At 41.4% G+C, this 19803-nt stretch overlaps 1 pseudogene across 1 annotated transcript in view; it reads left to right on the forward strand.

The window, feature by feature from the left end:
* Positions 1-17719, forward strand: part of LOC309556566 — a 48913-nt pseudogene extending 31194 nt beyond the window's left edge. The window contains exons 2-3 of the transcript in view: positions 15202-16695; positions 17584-17719. The product of the transcript in view is annotated as an uncharacterized misc_RNA (transcript). The remainder of the gene's footprint in view (positions 1-15201; positions 16696-17583) is intronic.
* The last annotated feature ends 2084 nt before the right edge of the window (positions 17720-19803 follow it).

A 19803-nucleotide genomic window follows, 5' to 3' on the forward strand; every position in this document is an offset into this window, starting at 1 on the left:
GTTTGAAGCCTGAAATGTGGCAAAAGGTCGCAAAGTTCAAGGGGGCCGAATACTTTCGCAAGGTACTGTATATGTATGTCTTCTTTTTTTTAACTGAGGAACCATTTCGAGCACTGTTTGTTCATGCTGTTTTGCTTGATAGTGATTTTTGTTATATTCATAAATCAAGTGCTGACTGCCTTGTTTGATTTTACAGGGATTGTATGAAAAAAAAAAAGTTTGTTTCTGCTTTAACTGTGGCGTCTGTTTCGCGTACACACAATATCGCAGTCAACAAAACTTTAAATGGAGCAGCAAGATGTAACTAGCGTAAATGCGTATTTGAGTAGAAATAATATGTATATGATGTTGGTGATGGATGGTAATCCTGCAGCCATTACTGAAAATGCATTGAGATGAAAAGCTGGAAAGCACTCAGAGAGCAGCAGTGTACTCAGACCGGGATAGACGTGCTTTGTCTATGTACCTGACAAGCAAGACGCGGAGGAAAAAAATCACATAATGGTTCAAGTATGAGAAACCAAGATTTGTAATGGATAAATGCAGCTCTGTAATTTATTTATTTTTTTATTACTGTATTATTAAGAACATCCGCTATTTATCGAGATGTCTAAATTGCCTGAGTCATGTCTGCCACAAAATGTATAATCTTCATTCTGTGAGGGAGGTCTCTTGTGTAATATAATTATTATGTTTGTTGAAGGATTCCGGTCTATGCAATACTGTGCGTATTGAGTCTGTGCAAAAACAGATTATTTTCCTGAGTCAAACAAAACTTTTATTTTGGATGTAGCAGGAAAGGGTTAGAACTTCTATTCAAACTTCTATCGCCATCTAAGTTCCTTTTGGGGAGATTTCTTCTCATTTCCTGCTAGGAGAGGAAGTGATGAGAATTCTGTCCAACGTCCCCCGACACAATCATATTTTGTAGAGTAAAGCCCCGTACACACGCAACGATTATCGCCCGACGATCGTCCGTCTTTTGTCCAGAGTGGTGTTTTGTTGGTTGGAATGTGCCTAGACTGCACACAAATTTTCTCGCCCGACAAAATTCTACTTCAGAAGTGATGTCATGTGTTGGTTTGCTTTCTTTGTGTTCTTTCATCTCTGAGCATGCCCAGTCTTGCTCATAAGATTTTTCCCTGTTGAAATCTGTACTGACTGCACGAAAATCGGCCGTGTTTTGACGGCGGACAAAAATTTTATAGCCTGCACACCAGATTTTTTTCGGCCGAAAGTCGGAGTCGGTTGTCGGAAGCATCATACTAACAAGCCGAAAACTGGCAGATCGGTCGTCGGACGAAAATTCCCTGCCGATTTTCGACGCGTGTGTACGAGGCTTTAGAACTGCTGTTTTTATTGCTCTCTGCGTCATGGGAAAAGGAGCAAGAAAACCCCCTAAATTGATTTTCTTACCTTTCTAGTTTTTTCTTTGGAGCAGGTTTATACATAAGACTATAGGCCGCTTGACATTGTTCAGAATAACTTTCATTATGCAATTAAAAGGCAGATTGAAATTGGCAGCTTTTGGCAACCAAAACTTACCGGTATTTGCTAATGTGATTTTGGTATACTTCATTGTCCTCCCCATCTGTTAATACTAGTTAGTTTAGACACGGCCCACTTCTTCCATGTTCCCTTATTCATAGTAACATAGTAGTTAAGGTTGAATAAAGACAATTGTCCATCCAGTTCAACCTGTGTAGGTGTGTATGCCAATGACGACAATCATTTCCCATAACCCTGTATATTGTGTTCTTTGAGATGCACATCCAAGAGTCTTTTAAAAGTATCGATACTCCCCGCTGACACCACCAATTGTGGAAGAGAGTTCCACATTCTTACCGCCCTGACTGTGAAAAACCCCTTACGCAGCATAACCACTTCTGGACCGGAAGGATTTCTCCCCTTAATGACCAGGCCAAATTTTTTTACGATTCGGCACTGCGTTACTTTAATGGACAATTGCGTGGTCCTGCGACACTGTACCTAAATAAAATTGATGTCCTTTTTTTCCCCACAAATAGAGCTTTCTTTTGGTGGTATTTGATCACCTCTGCAATTTTTTTTTTTTTTTTTGCGCTATAAACAAAAATAGAGCAACAATTCTGAAAAAAAAAAAAACAATATTTTTCACATTCTGCTATATAATATTCTCAAAAATCTATTTTTTTTATGTTTTAGGCCAATTTGTTTTCTGCTACATATTTTTGGTAAAAAAAATCGCAATAAACGTATTTTGATTGGTTTGCGCAAAAGTTATCGCGTCTAACATTGCGGCGAACAGATCAGACCCCTAACTGACATTTTTGACACTTTTGGGGGGACCAGTGACATTACTGCGGTTATTAGAGCTTAAAATATGCACTGTTATTGTAATAATGACACTGGCAGGGAAGGGGTTAACACAGTGGGTGATCAAGGGGTTAAATGTGAACCTAGGGGCGTGTTTCTACCTGTATCAAGGTTGATCACATATATAGAAAGATCACAGGAGCTCTGTGATCATTCCAGAGAGAAGAAAGGTCAGCTGTGTTTACAACAGCTGACCGTTCTTCTCTCTCAGTGGGAAGCAATCGCGGGTGGCAGGTGGTAATCGGAGCCGCCTGCCCGCTGCATCAGAGTCCCCCGCTGCCAAGTGGGGGCAGGAGCGCGCCGCCTAGCTGCTACGTCGGTTCACCCAGGAGGGGCTGCCTGCTGCAGTAAACCTGCAGCGGGGGGTCGGTAATAGTAGTTAGGGTTAAACCGCTTCTCTTCTAATCTCATTGTGTGGCTGCTTGTCCTCTTAAACTCCCTGAGACCGAAAAGTTTTTTCCTATCCTAATAGTTTTTTCCTATCCTATTGGTTTATTTAGTATCCTCAATTCAGTGTTAGTTATTCACAGAGACAGGATTAAAGATAGCCATCGTCTTCTTTTACTTTAAAACACTGGAAAACTTTTTCTGTGCTGCAGTTAGCTGAAATAAAATTAGCTTGAAGAGTTAAGCTGCCTGTGGATGATGCAGGGTCAGCAGGAGCCTATACTGTCTGCACAGACTGGGTCTAAGGAGGTATGTCAATGCATAAAGTTGCAATCCCAGCTCAGTGTCATGTTCCTATATATTTGTTTGCCAGGCCTCATAGAATTCATTCAAATTTCACATTATTATTTTATTAGTATCGAAATGGGTAATTTGTAGAAAAGTAGAGCGCGGATAAGAATTGTTATGACTATGGCTAAGCACTCTGGATTATATGACGTGTTGCTAATAGAATTAAAGAGACTCTGTCACTGCCCATTCAGATACAGTTTAATTACTGTATCTCTAAACTATTTTTATTTAAATTTTTAAAATTGAGAATTAAAGAAAAATAAGAAGAATTTGTGTACATTTGTTCAAAAATCTACTAGTGTACAGCCATCTTTAATTTATCTCAATCTGAACTCTGTGTAATCTGCAGCTGCCAGTTTCCAAATGGCTCCTCACAAGTGGGGCTGGGTGGTTAGCACAAGCAGTGCAGGGACAAGGTCATCCAGCGCCCAGGGCAAGGATGCCAAACTGCGCCCCCCCTTCCCTTAGGGTTAGGGTCAAGGCGCCCCCCCCCCATCCTTGCAATAAACCATTGCGCCCAGGGCAACCCTCTCTCCTGTCCACCCCTTGTCCTGGCTCTGAGTACAAGGGTACCTGGCTCTACTAGTCTACAAACAGTACCTTGATAAACTAACACATCAATATCTGGTTGAATGGATGGAGTATCAATAGTCAATGAACTCTCAAGATGCTCATCAGATATTTTGGTTCTTATTTTTCCGTTCATGTGCTTCAACCTTGGAAAAAGTTGCTTACAAATATTCGTAGGTGCTGATGAAAACTGATGACATGAACAAGGCGTGATTGTGAAGAGCGGGATATTTTACGATAAACCTTATAAAAGTCCAGTAAAGAGATACTGGGAATTGTTTCTTTGGCCATGTGTTCACTAAGTGTACACACATTTTTACACATAAATTCCAAAAACAATGAACATTCTTAATGCGTTTGTTACCCCAAATAATATTATTCCTGACATGTGCCATGTATATGTACCATGTACATGTATGAGAAATTATCCTGTTCTCTTTGTATTGCTTCCTTTGTGTGAAATCCCTGGTGTTCCTGCCAGCCCCTCTGCTTTCCTATTAAAAACTGACCACACTAAGCAGGAGAGCACGCTGTGGTCAGTTTTCTAGCTATGCTGGGAACTCAATACAAAATCTATCCATTAGAATACATGTGCTCCCACTATGGAGACTCTTTAAGGCTCCGTTCACATGTGGGCGTTTTGGGGCGTTTTTGGGGAGTTTTTCTGCTCTAGGATCAGCTCTCAAAACGCCCAACAAGACAAATCCTATTCATTTCAATGGCCCCTGTTCACATCTGAGCATTTTGACGCTGTGAGCAAAACGCCCAACGCTCAAAAAAGTACATGAGCTTCTTTTTGGGCAGATTACAGGCGTTTTCCATTGGTCTCTATTCAATCTAAAAACGCCTGCCCAAAAAACGCCTGTAAAAACGCCTGTAAATTGCGATAAAAATCACAGTAAAATCGCGGTAAAAAACGCGAAAATGCTACGCTCAGGTGTGAATGTAGCCTAAAGGTAGAGTTAGGGTCTGCAGTTATCAGGGGGCCTTGTCGGGGCTCTGTGGCTTACGCATGTATTTGCAAATGTGTGCAACTAAACCCCTGTTTTTAATGCAAACTGTTAGACAGGTTCATTCGGTTGGTTGCAGGCTGGTTGGTAAGTAGTGACTGGAAATTCCTTGGCTTCTTTGACCTGCATTTGCCCTTCCAGTGCTCCTTACTGTCAAGACCAGTTATAGGTGGGAGAAGTGACCATTTTTTGTATTGTTGTTATATTGGTCAGGCAACACACTGACACCTTTGCTGCCATTGTGCAATGTGCTGGGTGTTCAGTGTGACCCTGCGCCTTGAAGGAGGGGTGAGCTCCCTCCAGTCACCTGTCCTCCATCTATCCATTAGAATGCATGTGCTCCCATTGTGGAGACTCTTTAAAGGTAGAGCTAGGGTCTGCAGATATCAGGGTGCCTTGTCGGGTCTCTGTGGCTTACGCATGTATTTGCAAATGTGTGCAACTAAACCCCTGTTTTTAATGCAAACTGTTAGACAGGTTAAGTCGGTTGGTCGCAGGCTGGTTGGTAAATAGTTACTGGAAATTCCTTGGCTTTTTTGATATGCTGGAACTCAGCCTGCTCTCCTCCATTGATTAGACTTGTCCTAACATGCCCCTAATGCACGCCCGTTCACTGGGAAGCCCAGTGTACTGCTGCTTCTCCTCCCCTCAGCTCTTTTGCAGCTGAGAACAGAGGGAATGTGATTGCTTAATATAAAAAAAGGAAAAAAAAAGTATTTATAGTTTATTTTTATATCTATACAAAAATGTTTTGCCTTTCAATTCTATTTTAAACTGAAGGGGTTAAGGCTCGTACACACTTGACGAAAATCAGACAAAATATCCTCCAATTTTTCTCTCTCATGCTCAGCGTTCATAACCGTTTTTAGTTGACAGCGCATAATGTTCACGAAATTTCTCGTCTGATTTTTTTTTGGGACGTTTGTACCTAGACTTCCGGGTCGTCAGCAACTTCAGATCATGCACGGTCTTTCGTATCCGATTTTTCACGGACGTACTGCATACACATTAAATGAAAATTGGTCGTCTGGGGACGGACGATAAAAATTTTGGTGTTTGTCCCTCCATTTTTTTTCATTAAAAAATGTCGGCATCGGCTGCTGAAAGTTGTGTACACACTAGCCGAAAATCGTATGATTTTATCTCGGACGGGAATTTTCGGCAGATTTTCTACTAGTGTGTACCCCACTTTAGTTTACAAGGTGATTGTTTACAATCACTTAAAGAAAGTTTACTATTTTGTGTTGGGAAGCATTCATAGCTGTCTTGGGCTGCATGTTGGACATTACCGTATCTGTTTTAGAGCATGAAACAACTGAATTGGAAGTAGTCTTATTTTCAGTTGCACTATGAGGAGCATCGATGATGGAGTTGTCATGTCTTCCTCCTATGCAGAATACTGCTGAGACACTTCCCCTTTCTTTTCTATATAAGGAACAGGATGTTTTTACTGGATTCACATGACTTGTAATTCCTTTTTTTCATTATAAAATCCATTACATAGTGGTGCGTGTACATGTACATGTTCCATGGCACAATCTTCCAAGACAAACACATTTCTGTCCACAGACACATCACAATAAATACTGTTACTTTTCCCCTAAAAAGCATACATTTCAGTGCTGGAGACATTGATATACTGTAAATATCTTGATGCATAAGCATCGTAGATCCTGGAACATTATTAATAGAATTTGAAGGGTTTTGCTTCCAATTGAAATCGGATTTCTGCTGCAGTTCAAAGGATAAGCTTGCCTTTAAGAAGAAAATAATAAATGCACATAGTGTTGTTGGAAAAAATGTGCATTCATTTTTTTTTTTATGCTGATGGACCTGCAGAGCTTAGCATCTGCGATAAGTACTGTAGATCAGGGCTGGTGCAAGAATTTTTAGCACCCTAGGTGAAACCTCGTTTTGCCGCCCCCCTTAACCACTTGCCGACTGCCGCACGACTATTTACTGCGGCAGTCAGCCGCTCCTGGGCAAAGCGACGTACACCTACGTCGCTAGCCCACGAGCCTGAAGGGGGGGGAGCGCGCGCCGCCGCCGGTGCACTCCCACCCCCGCTCGTTCCCTGCCTTCCCCGTGCGTGTGACCGGTGGCTCCGATGTCCGCCGGCCACTCGCGATCTCCCTCAGGAGAGGGAGAAAGACAGACGGCTGATGTAAACACAGCCGTCTGTCATTCTCCCTTAGATCATGACAGAGGCTATGCGAACCTGCTATGTAGGATCGTATGTCTCCGTGATGATCTAACAAACCACGCCCCCTGACAGTCAGAATCACGCCCCTAGACACTAGACACTTAACCCCTTGATCACCAATTAAGTTAACCCCTTCCCTGCCAGTGTCATTTTTACAGTAACAGTGCATATTTATAGCACTGATTACTGTAGTAATGTCACTGGTACTCCCAAAAGTGTAAAAAATGTCAGTCAGGGGTCCGATCTGTCCGCCGCAATGTCGCAGTCCCGCAAAAAAAAATCGCAGATCGCCGCCATTACTAGTTAAAAAAAAAACAATAAAAATTACATAAATCTTTCCCGTATATAGTAAACGCAATAACTTTTGCCCAAACCAATCAAAATACACTTATTGGGATTTTTTTTTTTACCAAAAATATGTAGCAGAAAACAAATTGACCTAAAATGTTAAAAAATTTAGATTTATACTTTTTTTTTTTTTTAGTATTTCATATTAAAAAATGTGAAAAATATTGTTATTTTTTCAAAATTGTTGCTCTTTTTTTGTTTATAGCGCAAAAAATAAAAATCGCAGAGGTGATCAAATACCACCAAAAGAAAGCACTGTTTGTGGGGAAAAAAAAAAATGTCAATTTCATTTGGGTACAGCGTCGCATGATCACGCAATTGTCCGGTACAGTCACGCAGTGCCGAATCGCAAAATAGGGCCTGGTCTTTGAGCAGCCAAATCCTCCGGGGCTTAAGTGGTTAACTCCAGCCCCTTTACCCTGCCCATGTAACACATGTGACCTAACTGACCATTACTCTGACCTACCTGCCCCCTATACTGACCTACCTGACCATTAAACTGGCCTACCTGACCCCAACAATAACCTTTATTTTGTTTTGTATTTCATTTGTTAAAATCATATATAGCCTATTTTCAAAGTTCTCTGTGTTTATTTATTTAATGGTAAAGTTATTTCCTAGTTAATTGTTTGGTGTGTGTGTATGCAATTGCCTATAGCCTGCGTTTAAAAACTGAGGTGCCGCTAGTTGCGGTTTTGTTTTCACGGTTAATGTTTTATAACGCTAATAAAAAAAATACTCAATGTTTTTGTCATGTGTGGTGCTTTGGTTTAGCATTGGTTACTTCATCTTATTTAAACGCAATCATGTTTAAAGTCTGTTATTCTGGATGTTAACTTGAACGAATATTTAGTCTGAGTATTTGTGTGCATTTTTCACAAGCTCTGAAATAAAGTCAGCGGGAGTGGACACAAACATTGCGGGTGCGGGCGGGAGTGGACACAAATATTGTGGGTGCGGGCGGGAGTGGAACACATAGGTTGCGAGTGCGGGCGGTCCTGGCCGTACATTCAGCGGGAGCGGGTGGTTACGGGTTTAAGAAAACAGTCCCACCCAGGGCTCTAGCACAGTGCTCCAAGGGCCAGATAAAGGCAAGCAAAAGCACTGTTTATTTGGGCAACTATGTGGCAAATGAGGATTACTGTATGTTGATAAATGTAAAGTTTTGCACTTGGGGGCTAGAAATATGTATGAAGCATACATACTAGGGGGGGGGTAAAACTGGGGGAGTCAATGATGGAGAAAGACCAGAGTGTTATGATAGATCATAAGCTTAATAAGCATGCAATGCCAAGCTGTGAGCAAAATCCTTTTGTGCACTAAGAGAGGTATGGACTGCAGAGAGAAAGACATCATATTACCCCTGTACAAATCATTAGTAAGACCTCATCTGGAATATGTAGTTCCGTTTTGCACCAATTTACAAAAAGGATATTGGGAAACTGGAGAAAGTGCAGAGAAGAGCAACCAAACTGATGTAGCGCCTACCTAGGTAGGTACTAGAGTGAGTGTACATTGTTTTTTGTTTGTCTGCTTAACAGGGAGACAACCAGGCAAATATATGTGCTGTCTGCTTAACAGAGAGCTGTGAATGTTTAGGGAGGTCTGCTCAGTGTGCTTTGGTGCTGCTCAAGCTGTCTTGATGTTTCACACTGATCCAGTAGCAATGCAGTGTACTGGATAGTGGGTGTAAACCTGTTAGATTAGAACATGGATGTCTATGCAGCCTTGGCCAATTAGAAGAGGAGATACCCCTAAGCATGCTGGATGACTGTATTTATATCTAAAGAGCACATGGGCCATGGGGCCAGTCTTCCTCTACAGAGAGAGGTCCAGGAGGGGAGGGAGCTGCGGCATCTCCTTAGCACAGTCTGCCATGGGGTCTGAGGTGGGTGACCTGAGAGCCTGAAACACTAAAGCTGAAACCCATGGTTCTCTTGCAAACTGACTGAGGCAGGATGTCCACGGATCCTGTCTGGTATCATGGAGGAAGGTGACCCGCAGCCAGAGCCTTGTGAGTACAGACCCCCTAAGGGGGTCCTAGAGACTGTTGTTGCTTTAAATCCCCCTCTTGGTGCTAGGAGTCAGCATACTGGGTGTAAGCTAAAGGGGACACCGGCTAGTGTCTTGAAGAAGCAAGGTCCACTAAATTCCTTCTACTACAAAGGGACTTGCTTTGTTCTGTACAGCCTGCTGTATGGTGCTACTGAAGGTCTGCTACACAGTCCTATTGAGAGAGTTTTACCTCGCTTGTGAATATTTAATTTGGAGTATCCTACTAAATCCCTTCTCCTATCCAAGTTCTCCAAAAAAAAATACAAAAAAACCCACATCCCCTAGACTGGTTATTGGAGACAATGACTGGAAGAGTGTGGGCACCTCGCTGTGTGAGGAAATACTCTGTAACTGGCTGTGGATTAATCAGTGGGAGACCCAGGCACAAATAATTCAAGCAGCTCTTGCGGGGGTAGTACTACACATGGGGGCTTGTCAGTCCGAGATTATCTCCTGAATTATCGCAGAAGTTGCTACTATCATTTTCAAAGGAGCAGTGATTTTAATAATGCTTAAAGTGAAACAAAAAAAATGAAAAATTCCTTTGAAGATCGTGCCTGGGAGTCCCCTTAATGTGCCTTTAAAGTGGCTCATCTGTATGATGTATGTAGCCTGCTGCAGCAATACTGACATTTCTAAAGGAAAAAATGTAATTTAAACTTGCTCCCGGCAATACAGATAAAAAAATGAAATAAAAAACGATGTATGGTCCCCCCCAGGCCATACCAGGCCCTTTGGGAAAACCCCACGCCAAAATGTAAACGGCATGTGGTCCCCCCCAAAATCATGTAATGTCAGAAGGAGGCGGTGCCACCGAGTGACGTAACCGGGTGTCCCCGCCCCTTGCCTATAAAACAGCTGTCAAAACCCAAGAGCGGCATGTGGCAGGATGCCTCATAAGAGTCAGAAGCGTTTTTAATTTTTTTCCTTTTTTCGGGTGCGGCGAGCGTCGTGATTGACGATGGATTTACATCGAGTGACACGATTTTTTTTTTATAAAGGACTTTTTAAAAACTGGCTTTTGTGTTTATTTTTTTTGTACACTTTTTGGGTGAATGGGTAGGGGTACGATGTACCCGATACCCATTAACATGGGGGGGTGGGATCCCCGTTCCGATAAGCCCCCCACCCGCAGACCCCACAACCACAGCCCAGGGTTGTAGGGAAGAGGCCCTTTCCCCCATCAACATGGGGACAACGTGCACCCAAAGCACCCTCCCCATGTTGAGGCCAAGCGGCCTTGTATGGTTCGGGGGGGGGGGGGGTGTTTGCTAGAGGAAACACAAAGTTCTTAGTTCTAATAAAGGAAGCACAGTGGTTCTTGGATGTCATGTTAGCATGTTAAAAAAGTTGGGTTGACTGACTTTTAGTGTAGCGCAACCCCCTAGGGAGCCGCAAGTAGATTGGGATTCCCCACCCTGCACAGCCAGGCACACCAAATTTACACAGGCACTCAGAGTCAGAGAACAGTCTGTGACTTTGCTTTTTGTTTTTTTATTGAAGGTAATAAACTTAGATAGGGATGAGAGTTTATGGGATGCCCACTTGACTTCAGAACAACTTCTCCTATATACAGTCATATATACAGTCCTCTGCTTCCTCTAGCACTTGCTTGCTTGCAGAACTCTACTGTCACACTGATAGTTAATCTGACACAGCACTTGTCAGATTTAGAGCAAAAGGCTGTAATAGGCCTGACCCTGAGGCCCCTTGGTGTGTACCAAAAAGGTCAGTGTTCAGCATACATCCTGTGGCTATTGATCCCAGCACCACCTCCTCAGGCACTGCCAACCCACCTGGCTGCAGCTGCCCCTTTCACTAGCCCTCCAGGCTAATTTCTCCACAGTTCTCCCAGACTGACACTCTCTCCACAGTCCTCCCAGACTGTCACTCACCAGCCCACCTGGCTGACTGCTCAGGAGATATCCCAGATGTGCTGATCTGCTCCCACTGTCCTCAACTTGCTCCGTTGCCTCCAGGAAGGATTCTTCTATGTGTTGTAGACGGTCCCTCCAGCATCTGAGCCCCAGGCTTGAGGCCTCCACCCCCCCTTAGACTAGGGGGTGCTCTAGGAGGGCCTCCGACAGCCTCCTCAGCACTCCATCTTCCACCCTTCTGCCATGACTCATGCCCAAGTATGAGGTGGCCTGCCCCCTTAAGCCCATTTGCTGGGGATTGGCTGGGACCCTCATAAATATGCCAAGAAGCTCCTCCTAGCCTCCACCCACTACATCTGGAAGCGTCTCCATGGTTCCAGAAAAAGGGGGGAGGAGGCACCAGAGATTGCTTGCTGAGTCATTCAGCCTCCCTGAGTCGCTCAGTCCTGACTCAGATTCAACCTACACTAACAACTAACTATATACAGTACCACACTAGAGGGTGCTACATTAGACCCATTCTAAAACTATCAAAGAAAATAAAAACTTTCCACAAGAGTTAAGGAGAGGTTTTATGTAGTAATTAATTTTGTTTGAAAAAAAATGACGCATTGCATCTTTGCTTTAGGTAGCTTGCTGCTATTCTCAGACATGTACTTCGACTGGAATGACACTGATAACTTAGTTTGGTCTCTGATGTGTAAAAGATAAGGCTTCAAGCTATGTAGGTCCAAAGGAAATACAATTATTTTAAGGGAAAGTGGATGATTGGTCATTTGTTAGGCTGTTTGTCTCAGGGAAAAAGGATTATTCCCCAGCAGAATTTATTTATAATGTTACAGAAAAATATGGAAGAGATTGTTAATTTGAAAGGAACATTTACCCTCTAATTCTAGTGTATTTTCTGTTCAAGCGTGTCTTGCCAAAATATGCCATGCACTTGTTCTGGTATAAGCTCTGACTATAGTTAAGGCTCGTACACACTTGACGAAAATCAGACAAAATATTCTCTTGAGAGTGCATAATGTTCACAAAATTTCTAGTCCGATTTTATTTTTTATTTTTTGGACGTTTGTACCTAGACTTCCGGGTCTTCAGCAACTTCAGATCATGCGCTGTCTTTCGTATCCGATTTTTCGCATACGTACTGCATACACATTAAACGAAAATTGGTCATGCTGGGGACGGACGATGAAAATTTTGGTGTTTGTCTCTCCGTTTTTTTTACGTCGGCATCGGCTGCGGAAAGTACACACTAGCCAAAAATCGTACGACTTTACCTCGGACAGGAATTTTCGGCAGATTTTCTACTAGTGTGTACCCCACTTTAGTTTTGCTTCAAAAATTAGGCTGGTCTACACTTGGTTGTCTCAGTGGTCTGCAAATGCATAAAAAGGTTGTTTTACTCTAATGATGGCAGTGTGATAAGAAGTCAGGCAAGTGCTAAAAGATGGCAGGTTTTCTACTAGTGTGTACCCCACTTTAGTTTTGCTTCAAAAATTAGGCTGGTCTACACTTGGTTGGCTCAGTGGTCTGCAAATGCATAAAAGGTTGTTTTACTCTAATGATGGCAGTATGATAAGGCAAGTGCTAAAAGATGTCTCTCCTCATCGTCTTGAAGGTACCCTAAGCGGTATTAAACCCAAAAACTAAAAATAATCACATTGCAGCTCAGAAAAGGAGGATTCAAAGGATTCAGAAGGTCTGTTGCATTTTCATAGCGAACATCTTCATGGATAAGTGGGAAAGTGAGGCCATTTTTTGCAACAGACCTTCTGAATTGTTAGTATACAGAAGGTATATAGATGACATTTTTATTGTCTGGAGGGGGTCTCAACACTCCCTTTCCAGTTCTCTAACCAATATCAGTGAGAATTAATATGGCATCTCCTTTTCCGAAACCTTCAATACACAATCTTTGAATTTCTTGGATTTAACTATAAACAAAAATAATGGCAAATTATTCACCTGCACTTACTTCAAGGAAGTACTGTAGATAGAAATGGATACATCCCAGTTGGGAGTTGCCACCATCCTAGATGGCTGAGTTCTATTCCTAGAAGCCAAATGATGAGAGTCAGAAGAAATTGTAACCGCAATGAGGACTATGATCAGCAGGCCAACATGCTTATAGAGAGGTTCAAAGAAAAAGGGTACAAAATGACCTCTACTGAACACCAAGGAGTCTATTAGTAAAATTGAGAGAAAAAATTTGTTTAAGACCAACAAGACTACTTCAAAAAATTATGATTTAGCCTTTATGACAAGTTTTAGCCGCCAATACAAACAATTCGAGAGAATTATTAAAAAACATTGGTCTCTTCTTCTACAAGATGAAGTTTTAAAAAAAGTCCTACCTGTCAAACCTAGCTTCATTTACACCAAGCCTAAGACTTTAAGATTAAGGTTTTTTTCAGCTGTGGGAAGTGTATGATCTGTAGGATTTCCAAACATCGGGTAAGGAAGACCACTGAGTTCAAGTCACACTTGGGTCCTTCCACTAAGTCTGGACCTGCTCTCTCAGGGTCCGATTTTCCACCCTGCTTTACAATTGCTAAAATTGACGGTTTGGCTATTGAAGCCAGGATCTACTGTGATAAACTCTAGGAAACCAGTCTCTAGGAACATTTATTATAGAGTCTGGAAGTCTTATATTTCCTGGTGTGAGGCCAGGAAGTGGCATCCCTGTAAAGATATCATCGGGAGAATTCTAGCTTTCTTGCAAGTAGGGGTAGATATGAAGCTAGGCACAATTAAAGGTCAAATTTCAGCCTTACCAGTCTTCTTTCAAAGACCAATTGCTTTGATTCCCTGGTTCGAGCATTTTTACAAGGGGTGCTGCGTATGCTTCCACCAGTTAGGCCACTGCTGTGTCCTTGGGATTTAAATTTAGTCCTAGCGGTCCTATAGAAACAACCCTTTGAGCTAATTCTGCATATTCCTCTGGTTCTTCTGACAAGAAAGTTAGTTTTTTTGGGTTGCAGTAACTTCAGCTAGAAGGGTGTCAGAATTAGCAGGCTCTTTCTTGTAAGGAGCCATTTTTGATCTTGCATTAAGAAAGAGTGATTCTACGTCCACACCCAGGGTTTTTGCCCAAGGTGATGTCCGCTTTTCATTTGAATCAAGACTTTACACTGCCTTCCTTATTTCCATATCCTCAAACAGCAGAGGAAAAGTTGTTACATTCTCTCGATGTAGTGCGTGCATTTAAGGTCTATTTGAAGATGTCAGCTCAGATTCGCAAGAAAGATTTTTGGTCATGAAGGGCCCAGGAAAGGGCAGGCAGCATCTAGATCTATAATTTCTTAGTGGATTCGCCAGGTTATTATCCAGGCGTATGGTTTAAAGTGGGAAGGTTCCACCTTTTCGGGTAAAGGCACCCTCTGCAAGAAGAGTAGGTGCTTCGTGGGCAGTTCACCATCAAGCTTCTATGCTCAGACTTGCAGGGCCGCTACTTGATCTTCAGTACATACATTCACTAAATTTTTTTAGGTGGATGTTAGGGTCCAAGAGGATTCTGCATTTGGCTGCAGTGTGCTGCAGGCAGCTATGTAGATCTTTTCAGTCTGATGGCGGTTTTCATATTCAGTGTCCCCCTCCCCTCAAATGCATTGCTTTGGGACATCCCAGATAGTAATTATTATGGCTGCTCTGTGTCCCGTGGAATACGATAAAGAAAATTGGATTTTTCCTACAGCTTACCTGTAAAATCCTTTTCTTGGAGTACATCACTGAACACAGAGGTCCCTCCCCTCTGGTCTGGGAAGTTTATTGCTTGCTACAAAACTGAAGTACTTCCTATATGGGAGGGGTTATATAGAGGGGGACTTCCTGTCTTTTTAGTTGTTTGTAATTATTTTGGCTGCTCTGTGTCCCGTGATGAACTCCAAGAAAAGGATTTTACAAAAAAGCTGTAGAAAAAAATCCAATTTTTTTTTAAATTGCGTTTAATACAGGGCTGTGGAGTCGGAGTCGGAGGAAATTTTGGGTACCTGGAGTCGGAGTCGTCAAACAATGCACCGACTCCGACTCCTACTAAATTTAGATTGGAATTAAAAAAAAGCAAGTTTAAATGTTCCAATTCACAAAAAGTTATAATTAATGTAAAAAAGAAATGTAAAAAGGAAGAACTACAGAAAGTTCTGAAAGGACGTTTTGTCTTCCTTAAAATGGATGCATGCACACGTCACAGAGTCAATTATTTTGCTATTAATGTTAGATTTGTGGATGAAAATAACAAAACAATAACACGGACCCTCGGATTAAAGGACACTCAGGCACATCACACCAGTGATTACCTTCAGAAGTTAGTGGAGGGTGTTCTAGAAGATTTTGAATTTACAAAGGAACAGATTTTATGTGTTGTGACAGATAACGCTTCTAACATGTTGAGCACAATTGAGAAGAAGAACGCAGATGAAGAAGGTAACAAACAGATATTAGAGTTAGAGGAAGACACCTCTGCAATTATTGGAGAAAGTTTAGAAACTGAAGAGAATGCTGACATTTTTTTAGACAACTTTGTTGAAGAAGCATTGAAGCTTGCTACTATTCATCATATGCGATGTGCTGTTCATTCACTGCAACTTGCCATAATAGATGGATTAAAAGATCGCCATGCAGCTACACTAATTGGCAAATTACGGCAAGTAACTGTTGCAGCCAGGGCCCCGAAAACAGATGCAATTTTGAAAAGACGTGCAGGAAAAGGAGCCATTTTGGATCAAACAACTCGCTGAGGAAGCACTTATTTAATGGTGAAGCGTTTGCTTGAACTTAAAGACTTCATAGAAGAAATGTATAATGAAAATCTTGCATTAACTGAAAGCCAGTGGACACAAACAAAAGAGCTGGAGAACCTTCTTTCTCACCCCTTCATTGTCACCAAGAGGTTGCAATGTGACGATCTAACCCTGGGTAAATTCCTCTTGGAATGGAAGAGCCTGTTATATCGACTGAACAAAAATGGAGGGTTAATAGCTGAGGGCATTGCATCTTCAATGATGAAAAGAGAGAGTCTTTTGCTGGAAAATTAAATCTTGTCAGCGGCTATTTATGTTAACCCAATGAGCTGCTTTTTTTTGAACAGTGAACAGACTGCTACTGGGAAAAAGGCCCTCTATGATGTAGCAGTTAGCATGAAGGGATTACGAGTCCGACCTGAAATACCTCCACAGGATGAAGTTCTTTTAAGCAATAGTGGTAACTCAGGATCATCTTCTTCAAACGAAGAATTAGACTTTGATTCCTTCTTAGACAAAATGGAAGTTGTTAAAGGAAAGCGACGTCGCATAAGCCTTACAGAACCAGTAAATGTCCAAATAAAATAATTCCAACAGGAGTTTTATAAAGCACTAAAAGAAGTTGAAAAGTATGATCGCTCATCAAAACTTACTGTTGAAGAAGCCATCCTTGTTTATCCAGAGATCGTTAGTGATGTGGCCAGAATAGTTACTGCAATGCCACCCACCCAAGTCAGTGTCGAAAGATTAATACATATTAATACAGAGGAGTCGGAGTCGGGGAGTCGGAGTCGGAAGTACAAAAAACTGAGGAGTCGGAACATTTATCTACCGACTCCACAGCCCTGGTTTAATAGACAGCTGCGCAAATACGGTGTGGCACAAAATATTGCAATGATCACCATTTTATTCTCTAGGGTCTCTGCTAAAAATATATATATATATATATATATATATATATATATATATATAATGTTTGGGTGCAATTGTCAAGCAAAAAATACTTATTTAATCTTGTAGGCAAAAAGTTCCAGAAAAGACCTGTGCAGTGCTATGCTACGTATTTGAACGTTTACAGAAACTTTGAACACCGGAATGTGAAGATTTGCTGTACTATTGGCTGTGCATGCAAGGCAACAAATGATAACATAAAACTACAAGATCTATTCATATCTTGCAGGGGAAAAAACAAGGTGCAGGTAGAAAGGTTTATATTGCCTTGAAAATCATTCTTAATACAGAAGGTTAAGTAACAGATTGAAAAGATGGGACTTTAGCTAAATATCAGGACAATGAAGATTATGACAACAAGAAAGACAGCTAACTTCAAAGTCGATGGCAAAGGCGTAGAGATTTTAGTCAGGTTCTGTCTTCTTGGATCAATTTTTAAGAAAATAATCTAGCACTCAAGAAAAACTGCACAGGCTGGCCAATGGAAGAACAAAGATGAAAGACCCAGAAAACATCTTTAAAAGTGCTGATGTGTCTAAGTACAAAGATCAGAACTGTCCAGGCTATGGAATTTTCTGCCACTTTCTGTGTATTTGAAATCTGGACAATGGAGAAGACATGAAAAGTACTGATACCTTTGAACTTCTGTGTTGGTTGATAATTCTATGAATACCATGGACAGTAAGGAAAAAAATGAAATCTTTAACAGATAAAGAAAAATCTTTCACTAAAAGCCCAGAAGACTTGGCTGAAGCTGTATTATTTTGGAAATATTATGAGAACTACCGTAGTTCTTTCAAAAAGACAAACATTCTTGCAAAAGTTAAAGGGAAAAAGGAAGAGGACAACAAGCAAGCAAGCCAGCAATAAGAGGAATGGATACAGTCCATACATTCTTAAAGTATAAATTAAAGAAGATTCTTTAATGTTTTATGGAGGGGGGGGGGCTAGCTGGCAGGTATGCTGGGAAATATATTTAGTTTTATTTGCTGTGTGCAAAGTCCTTCTATGTGCACCTTGCTCCTAAAGCTTTTTATAAATTAGAGTGGTTGCCATTTTTAGCTTGTTGGAATTGGCACAGGGACACATTAGATGCATTCAGCTGCTCTGGTAGACTACTGGTGTGTTCCTGGACCTTAAGGAGGACTGGGCTCACTCCAAGCATACCGGCTCTTAATTTATCCATTCTTTTATATGCACCAACATGGAGACTCTCATAGACTAAAGTTAGGACAACATTATACAGAGGAGCCTTGACCAGGTAGTACGGAGTCACTGTACGAATGTTGCCATCAAAACAGGAATAGAGGGTGAATTTTCCAATGGAGACTTGTTCCTTTGATTACTGTCTAAAAGTAGAATATGGAGGAGGACTGGGCTCACTCCAAGCATACCGGCTCTTAATTTATCCATTCTTTTATATGCACCAACATGGAGACTCTCATAGACTAAAGTTAGGACAACATTATACAGAGGAGCCTTGACCAGGTAGTATAGAGTCACTGTACGAATGTTGCCATCAAAACAGGAATAGAGGGTGAATTTTCGAATGGAGACTTGTTCCTTTGATTACTGTCTAAAAGTAGATTTTGCTCATGTTGAAAATAAATTTTGCACTTCCTGTTAAGTCAACAGCACAGAAAGTGAAGGAAAATCTTCCTAATTAAACAGATGGCAAAACAGGATAGTTTTTTATTCCTCCCCTACCCTACTCTAGCCAACATCCAAAAAAAAAATATCCTTAGATATACTTTAACATGTTGCTACAAAGAACTAAACCCATCAATTTAACTCCAAACAGTTGCATTCAAGATTTGCTGGCAATGATAATGGTCACAGTTCGTTGTGCTCCAAACCGAGCTGTCAAACTATCAAGTTGCTGGTGTCATTCCTGCGAGGTGGATGGAGGCAAATACCTTAGCTGTAAAAGATAGGAGGATTTAGTTCCACTTTAGGACCAAAACAAAAGATGGATTTCTTTGGAGAAACACTGTCCATGTGATCTCCAGGAGTCAACATCAGCTTAACTACAATTATTAATAGTAATAACAACAAAAATAAATTAATAATAATAATAATCATAACAGCAATAAGCGAAGCTTGAACCTCTATTCTTCAATGAAGGCCCCCTCATTATGCCCTATGTGTTATGTAGCATGTTAATGTGCATTGCATTAAAGCATACAGAAAACAAAAGACAGAGGGCATCACCATCTAAATGCAGCCAATTATTATTAAACATAGAACAAAAAAAAACATGCATTTGGTAAATGATCAGCATGTAAATAGTAAACCTCAATGCAGAGTTTGTCCAGGAGTGGCAGGGAGTGGCAGAGTTCGTCAGGGAGATGGCCGGTGTATGTAGGAAAACCACGCTAAAATGCAAGCTGTAAGAGAAGCAACTGGGGCAGCTTGCATTCCAGAATGGTTCCTCGAATACCTTATATTCTCCAGCACCTTCCTTACACAGTTCTGCATATGCCAGCCGTCTCCCTGCCAAACTCTGCCTCTTCCTGAACAAACTCTGCACGGAAATTTACTATTGACATGCTGATCATTCACCAAGTTCAGTACATAAGTTTTTTATGGTTTTATATTTAATAATAAATAGCTGTACATAGATGGTGACGTCCTCTCTCTTTTGTTACTATATGTGCATTAGTGTTTACTAGGCTTGAATACTGAGGAGCTGCAACCATCATCTAAGGCAGTGTTTCTCAACCTTTTTTCAGTCACTGCACCCTTTAAAGTTATAGACAATCTCAAGGCACCCTTTAAAATTATGGATAGTCTCGAGGCACCCCATTCTAAAATGTAAAAAACTATTCTAATAGTTTTACACAGTGCAGCTACATCCACACGTAGGACACCCAACCTTAGTGGTAATTTATTCTTCCAAAGCAAATACACTTTTGCACACTGGTACTGACTAGTATTCCAATGTTCTCTTCTCC

This window comes from Pelophylax lessonae (assembly GCF_965119305.1).
Source record: "Pelophylax lessonae genome assembly, chromosome: 5".
NCBI lineage: Eukaryota > Metazoa > Chordata > Amphibia > Anura > Ranidae > Pelophylax > Pelophylax lessonae.